Genomic DNA, 7,678 nt, shown 5'->3' with positions numbered 1-7,678 from the left:
AGTATTGTGTGCAGTTTTGATCTCTAAATTTGAGGAAGGACATTCTTGCTATCGAGGTTCAAGAGAGAATTAGCTGGAGGTCTTAAAGATAGCGGAGTTAAGGGATATGGGGAGAAGGCAGGAACGGAGTACTGATTGTGGATGATCAGCCATGATCATAGTGATCAAAGGGCCGAAGGGCCTACTCCTGCACATATTGTCTATTGACCCCTCCGCATCCCGACACAGCAGCACCACCCCCTTCCCACACCTTCACACACCCACACCCTTACCCCTTTCACCTCCTACACCACCACCCTGACCCTCATATCATCAATACCCTGACAACAGCAGCACCACCCTGACCCTGATCTCCGCCACCCTGACCTCAACATAACAGCACCACCCCCACACTCACACACCCTCACCACCCTGACCATCACACAGCAGCACCACAGCAGCAGCACCACCCTGACCCTGATCCCCGCCCCCCCTGACCCCCTCACAAAACAGCACCAGCACAACCACCACACCCCCGATCCCCACCCCCCCCCACCCACCCTCACAACAGCACCACCCCCCCTCTCACCACCCTCACTTCCTGACCCCCTCACACCAGCACCAGCCATACCACCCCCCCCCCCATCCCCCCCATTCCCCCCTCCACCCCCACCCACCTACCCTCCAACCACACACCCCCTCCTCCCCCAACTTTAGACCCCCCCACCACCCCCCCCCCCCCATACCCCACCCCCCCCCCCCCCCCACCCGCCCCACCCCCCCCCCCCCCCCCCCCCCACCCCCCCACCCCCCCCCCCCCCCCCCCCCCCCCCCCCCCCCCCCCCCCCCCCCCCCCCCCCCCCCCCCCACCCCCCACACCCCCCCCCCCTACTACACATCACCATGCCGCCATTGGGGCTCTTCCCATCATCTCCTGCACCACGCAATACCCTTGAACCCTGCCACTCCCACCCACCATCCCCCCCCTCCGAACGCCCAGCAACCGCCATCAACCTCAATCTCTCCAAACACCTCCAGCGACCATCCACCACCACTCCCCTCACCCACACTCCCCTCCATCCCCACACCCTGATACTACCCCCCACACACCACCACCAGCCACACCCCGCAATCCCCATTACTACCCGCAACCCTTCAATCACTCCCACCACCCCCACCAACCCACCACCACTCCCACACCCACCCCCCAACTCCTTCACAGTCCACCTGGACCTACCTGATCTCCCGGTTGCTAAACACTTTAATTCTCCTTCCCATTCCCACGCAGACCTTTCTGTCCTCGGTCTCCTCCATTGTCAGAGTGAAGCTAAATGCAAATTGGAGGAACAGCATCTTATATTTTGCTTGCTTATATTTCCCTCTCTCTCCATCCCTCCCCCACCCAAGTCGCACCAGCTTCTCGTTTTCACCCAGCAAACAGCTAACAATGGCCCGTTTCCTTCATTGTTATTACTTTTTTGCATATCTTTCATTCATTGTTCTATATCTCTCTACATCATCATCTATATCTCAGAAGAACTGTCTCGGCCCGAAACGTGCATTCCTTCTCTCCAGACATGCTGCCTGTCCCACTGAGTTACTCCAGCTTTATGTGTCTACTAGACTAAGTGGGACCCATTGGGTTCCCCAACACAATATTCCACCTCTCCACCAATTCCAATATTGGGGGGGGGGGGGGGCTTTCTGGAGCACTAATATGGGTGTTGTGGGCTGAAGGAATTGGTTTCCAGAAGGCTCGTATGGACATTGTGGGCCGAATGGATTCTTGGGCTGGCAGCTCAGTCAGTCAAGCCTGGTGTGCTGGCAGCTCACACACTCACGGCTGGTGGGTTGGCAGTTGACTTACGGCTATTCCTTGAAATTCCATTTCAAGCAGAGTGCAGGCCACCAAATTTAAATGAAGTCACCTACCATTTCAAGCAGGGAGCAAGGACACCAAATTCAAAAGCAGTTTCCTACCATTTCAAGCAGGGAGCAAGGACACCAAATTCAAAAGCAGTTTCCTACCATTTCAAGCAGGGTGCAAGGCCACCAAGGTGACCTCTCCCTCCCCCATCTTGCAGAGACTGAGCCACGCCCACACGTCCGGATTTTATAGTCCCTCCCCCCTCCCACCAGAAGGGGCGTGGCTTGACAGGAGAGAGAATCTCAACATTTATTAAACACTTTTATTTTTCATCGATGGGAAAAATCCTCTTGTCCTGCGCAGCGCTGGAGGACTCTGAGTAAGATGGCCAAAAATCACAGCCGTAAGTGGTAGCGTTTTGTCTAAAATCAATATGCAGTGCAAACAGGAAGTGGTCAAGATGACACTTTTAATTATATAGATCTTCAGTTTAAACCAACATCTGCAGTTCCTTCCTACAGATTTTGTCACATCATGCACACTTTTAAACTAAATTGAACTTCCAAAAAACTACTATTTTTTCCAGGATGTCAGTCTTCATTTTTTCGCCAAACTTTTTTTCAAAGTGCTAAGCGTTCCTTCCCCTTAAACATTTCTGTAATCATTGCGAAAAATTTAGTCAGTTAAGTTTCAATGTTTGTGGGGGTCTTAATTCTTTCCCCCTACCTTCATCAGTCATGCCACCTGCAGTAAGCTCCGCATGGCCAAATCTGGTTATCAAGGCTTTCCCGAAATCCCTTCACCCTTCTCAGCTGAGCTCCAGGGCCTGCTCAACCAATCAGCCACCAGCTGTCCTGATCAACCAGCCAATGCTACAATTTCACTCACAGAGAGCATCCTGATTTTCAAGATTTTAAATTTTACCCCCCTTCCCCCCCCCCCAGGGGCGTGGCTTTCACCAGATAAAATCCCTCCACACTAATTAACACACACACAATCCCCTGGTCCTGCGCAGCGCTGGAGGCTCTCGTTCCATGGAGCCGCCCGCCGCAAGGGTAGCCACATGCAGTCCAAACAGGAAATCCACACGAAATCCAGGTCCCATCTGCAGCTTTCCTAACTACAGGTTGTGTCTACTATTTCAAGTGCTCGCCCCTTCATGTAAAATGAACTTCCAATGTTTGTCTTAATTTCTTCATCCAATCACCTTAAATCAATACCTTCTGGTTATCGCAATCACACCCTTCACAGCTGAGACTGCTTCCCTGATGCAACCAAAGGGAACTCACACATTCAGAGGGAGAGCATGCAAACTCCACACAGGCAGCACCCGAGGTCAGGATTAAACCGGGGTCAGAGGAGCTGCGAAAAGGTAGCTCCACAAGCTGCACCACAGTGCTGTTACTGCTCCTCTTGCCCCTCAGCTCTGAGGAAACATCCTTGGCTTCCCTTTCCCACCCACACACACAAGAATGGTCTCGACCTGAAACATCACCATTCCTTCTCTCCAGGGATGTTGCCTGTCCCGCTGAGTTACTCCAGCATTTTGCGTCTGCCACACATAATTCCTCATCTCTCGAGAGCTCCTGTAAATCCCTCGGAGTAGGTATGTTGCAAAACTTACCTTCAGCGACGCTGCTATTCTGTCGCTGCCCGTGTACGCGACTTTGGTGCCTTTGAGAGGGGGGCGGGTTTAAAAAGCGATTTTCTCTAGGCTATTGAAATCGATGTTGTTCAGCCTGCTTAGTTGCTGACGAAAAATCGCTGCGACATTCGTTCGCTGCAGCTATTTTTAAACTAAATTGGATTATTTAATTGTTATAGTAGATTAAAAATCATCCTCTAAAGCCGCGAACGCCGACAACGGGACGGATCTTATGTAGGGGACAACGCAAGGTAGGTTGTTTATTTTTACATTAAAAAGTGCTTCTTAAGATCCCTTTATTCAAAATTTTAAGTTGCGAGTACGTGACTTGGGGGCCCATTCAAACCCGCAGTATCTTTCATGCTGCATATGGGCTTCAAATCCACTGCAATGGCAACGTTCCAAACCATCGCGTTCCAGAAAAACCCACTCGCAAGCTGATTTAAATGGCCATTAATTTACAGCAATTGAACACTAAATCCCTTCCATTTGGCCTATAAATTAATGTCAATGAGATTTAAAAATCATGTTTTATTGTGAATTCTTGTGTGAATGTTCTTTGCACACTTAGGCTATTTAAAAATGTTAATCTTTTCTTAAGAAATGGATAGATGTTTAGATCTAGTAATTGAATTTTGGAATTAGCTACAATTGGGTAACTAACTAATTATATGCTTTAATTTCAGGTCATCCAAGTAAGATTGTTTAATATTTGTTTCAGAATGCTTCAATCTATAATAACTGAAAATGTCTTTCAGTTCTCTTAATTTTTTTATAAAGTTATTGTCATTTCACTGTCCTTGATCACAACTTTTGTGTTAAGTCAATGGAAAATCAATAGGGTTTTAAATCAATAAGATGCTAATTTCCGAGTATGAAAATGGCCATAACTTTTTTAATACTGAAGATATGAAAGTGAATTAGGTGTCAAATTAAACTTATTTTTATGCTTTATCTGATGGGATAAATTGCAGACTTGTTTTTTAAATCTCTAAATTTTGTAACATTGCTACTCTGAGCCCTCTCCAAACCTCACAATCCTTCTGTACCTGAATTTCTGGAACTGGGCACAGGACTCAAGCCAGGCTTCATATAATGCCTTATAGATGTAACTTCCCGGCTGTGTACGCTGTGTGCTTCATGAAATGCTTTGTTAACCGGCCAGACCAATTTGAATATTTTTATCCCATATTGCAGCCTCTTTGATGGTTAAATGCCAAGGATGTCATTATGTCATTACGGCCATGCATCATTTCACAGACCAGCACTGCCCAGCGGTAACAGAGGCATTGCAACAGCAGATGGTAATTGTGAGGTGATGTTTTTGGATGAAATAATAATGTTAGTATGTACACAGAGGAAGCACCTAGACACAGAGCCAGAGCTGCTGCCACACAGCGCCAGAGAACCAAGTTTGTTCCTGACCCTGGATGCTGTCCACATGGAGTTTGCGCATTCTCCCTGTGACCGTGTGGGTTTCCTCCAGGTGCTCTGGTTTCCTTCCACATCCCAAAGACATGCAGGTTTGTAGGTTGATTGGCCCACTGTAAATTGTCCCTTGTGTGCAGAGAGTGGATGAGAAAGTTTGTTAACATAGAAATATTGTGAATGGGCAATTGATGGTCGGAGTGGACTCAGTGGGCCGAAGGTCCTGTTTTCATGCTGTATCTTTAAACTAAATAGTGAATGGTAGGGCTCTAGAGAGTATTGATGAACAGTGGGGCCTGTACAATTCCAAGGATCCATGAAGGTGGCAACAGAGGTAGATGAAGTTTGGGCCCCATATCTCAGGAAGGATGTGCTGGTGTTGGAGAGGGTCCAGAGCAGGTTTACAAGAATGATCCTGGGGATGATTGGGTCAACCTGTGAGGAGCATTTGAAGGCTCTGGGCCTGTACTCACTGGAGTTGAGAAGGATGAGGGGGCACCTCATGTAAACCTACAAAAATGCTGGAGAAATTCAGCGGGTAAGGCAGCATCTATTGAGCGAAGGAATAGGTGGCGTTTCAGGTCGAGACCCTTCTTCAGACCCTTTAAGTATCATTTACCAGTCTAACCTAGCCAATTCCCGTCTCCTTCCATCAAAGTTACCTCAAAATAAGGGAAGGTATCCCACTCCAGGGTGCCACATGAGCGGCACGGGTGGGGGACAGATTTGAGGAATGTATAGACTGTATTAAACAATTTGTATAGCCTCTGAAAATGTCAGATGAATTTTTTCGCACGGCTCATGTATTGTATATATTTATTACTTGAATAAAGTCTATTTAGAGAAAAAAAAAAAAGGTTCTTCCGCTGCTGGACATGGGGGGCACGGTATGGTGGAGACGCCCCTCAAAATAAGGGAAGGTATCCCACGCCAGGGGGCCACATGAGCGGCACGCGTGGGGGACAGATTTGTGAAATTTGAAAAATGTTTACACTGTATTGAACAATTTGTATAGCCTCCGAAAATATCGGATGAATTTTTCGCATGGTTCACGTATTGTATATATTTATTACTTGAATAAAGACTATTTTGAAATTTAAAAATTAATAAATAAATAGATATATAAAAAGATAATAAATTCACCCCTGCCCCTGTCAGAGTCAGTCAGTCAGTCATACCTTAGCGGTGTGGTGCTCGCTGTGGTTCACGTGCAGCTCACTCTCTCTCTCTTCTGACCGACCAACATCACCCCGATTGTAGTGACTTCATTCGCAGAGCCGGTAATTGGGATTGAACAATTTGCTGAAGATTTGTTTATTATACGTTTCTCATTCCTGGAAGATTCAGTTGCATTTTTGGTTCGAAATTCAAGCTGTACCTCCCTCTTTTCATTTAAAATATCAATTGCTGAAATCAATAAAAGAAAACTCATTTTTAACTCCATTGGACACACACAACCCTAATATTCGACACTCATTTGTATCAGTTACAATGAGATAGGTTGGGAGCATGGGATTGCACCCTTAATTTGGCAGAGTCCAGTGTGTCGTCTGATAACAGCATCAACCGTAAAAGTCAGAGAAGAGTACAAAGTGAGTGGGAAAGGAATGAACTATCTGAGGCCTTGTGCAGACAGAGCCTGCATCTCACAAATACAGGCAAGCCAACCGCTCCAAGGGAAACACAGCCACTGAACGGTTGTAATGAATAGAGGTGTGAATGGATGCACCTCATCCTTCAGCTACAAAAGCTGGCAAGCACACCATTGTTGCTTTTAGAGTACTTTGTGACTGGATTATTTTCTCTCTCTTTCTAAAGACTTTATTTCTATCAACATTTTGAAAGTTCAACACTTCCAGTTTACAGCTAAATGCAACCCAAACTTTGTATCAAACTACAATGAATCATTGTGGATGTGGAAGGCAGGAGGCTTCTCAGAGCAACTTGCAAACTGACCACTAGCCATCCTGTTTAGTTTAGTTTACAGATACAGCACAGAAACAGGCCCTTTGGCCTACCGAGTCTGTGCCGACCAGTGATCCCCCCACACCAACGTTATCCTGGCTTATGTTCACTGGAATTTAGAAAGATGAGATGGGATCTTATAGAAACATATAACATTCTTAAGGGATTGGACAAGCTGGATGCAGGAAAAATGTTCCCGATGTTGCAGGTCCAAATCCAGGGGTCACAGTTTAAGAATAAGGGGTAGGTCATTTAAGATATAGCTCTTAGGGCTAACGGAATCAAGGGATATGGGGAGAAAGCAGGAATGGGGTACTGATTTTGGATGACCAGCACTGATCTTATTTAATGGCAGTGCTAGCTCGAAGGGCCAAATGGCCTACTCGTGCACCTATTTTCTATGTGTAGAGATACAGCGCGGAAACAGGCCCTTCATCCCACAGAGTCAGCACCGACCAGCATTCACGCTATCTTACACACACTAGGGACAATTTATACATTCACCAAGCCAATTATCCTACATACCTGTACGTGTTTGGAGTGTGGGAGGAAACAGAAGATCTTGGGGAAAAAACGGTTCTGAGGAGAACGTACTAACTCTGCACAGATAAGCACCCGTAGTCGGGATTGAACCCGGATCTCCGGCGCTGCAAGCGCTGTAAGGCAGCAGCTTTGCCGTTGCGCCACAGTATCACCGTGGTTCTGTTTGCTAAACACACTGGGGACAATTTACTTTTATACCAAGCCAATTAACCTACATACTTGTACGTCTTTGGAGTGTTGGAAGAAAATCT

At 46.9% G+C, this 7,678-nt stretch overlaps 1 long non-coding RNA gene across 1 annotated transcript; it reads left to right on the top strand.

The window, feature by feature from the left end:
- The first annotated feature begins 2,965 nt into the window (after positions 1–2,965).
- Positions 2,966–6,022, top strand: LOC129693381 (uncharacterized). Its single transcript, XR_008722869.1, has 2 exons — positions 2,966–5,597; positions 5,840–6,022. It is a non-coding gene; the product is annotated as an uncharacterized LOC129693381 (long non-coding RNA).
- The last annotated feature ends 1,656 nt before the right edge of the window (positions 6,023–7,678 follow it).

Source organism: Leucoraja erinacea, unplaced genomic scaffold (assembly GCF_028641065.1).
Source record: "Leucoraja erinacea ecotype New England unplaced genomic scaffold, Leri_hhj_1 Leri_272S, whole genome shotgun sequence".
Taxonomy (NCBI): Eukaryota; Metazoa; Chordata; class Chondrichthyes; order Rajiformes; family Rajidae; genus Leucoraja; species Leucoraja erinaceus.
Note: the sequence above shows the minus strand (reverse complement) of the source record. Positions and strands in the feature narration are given on the sequence as shown.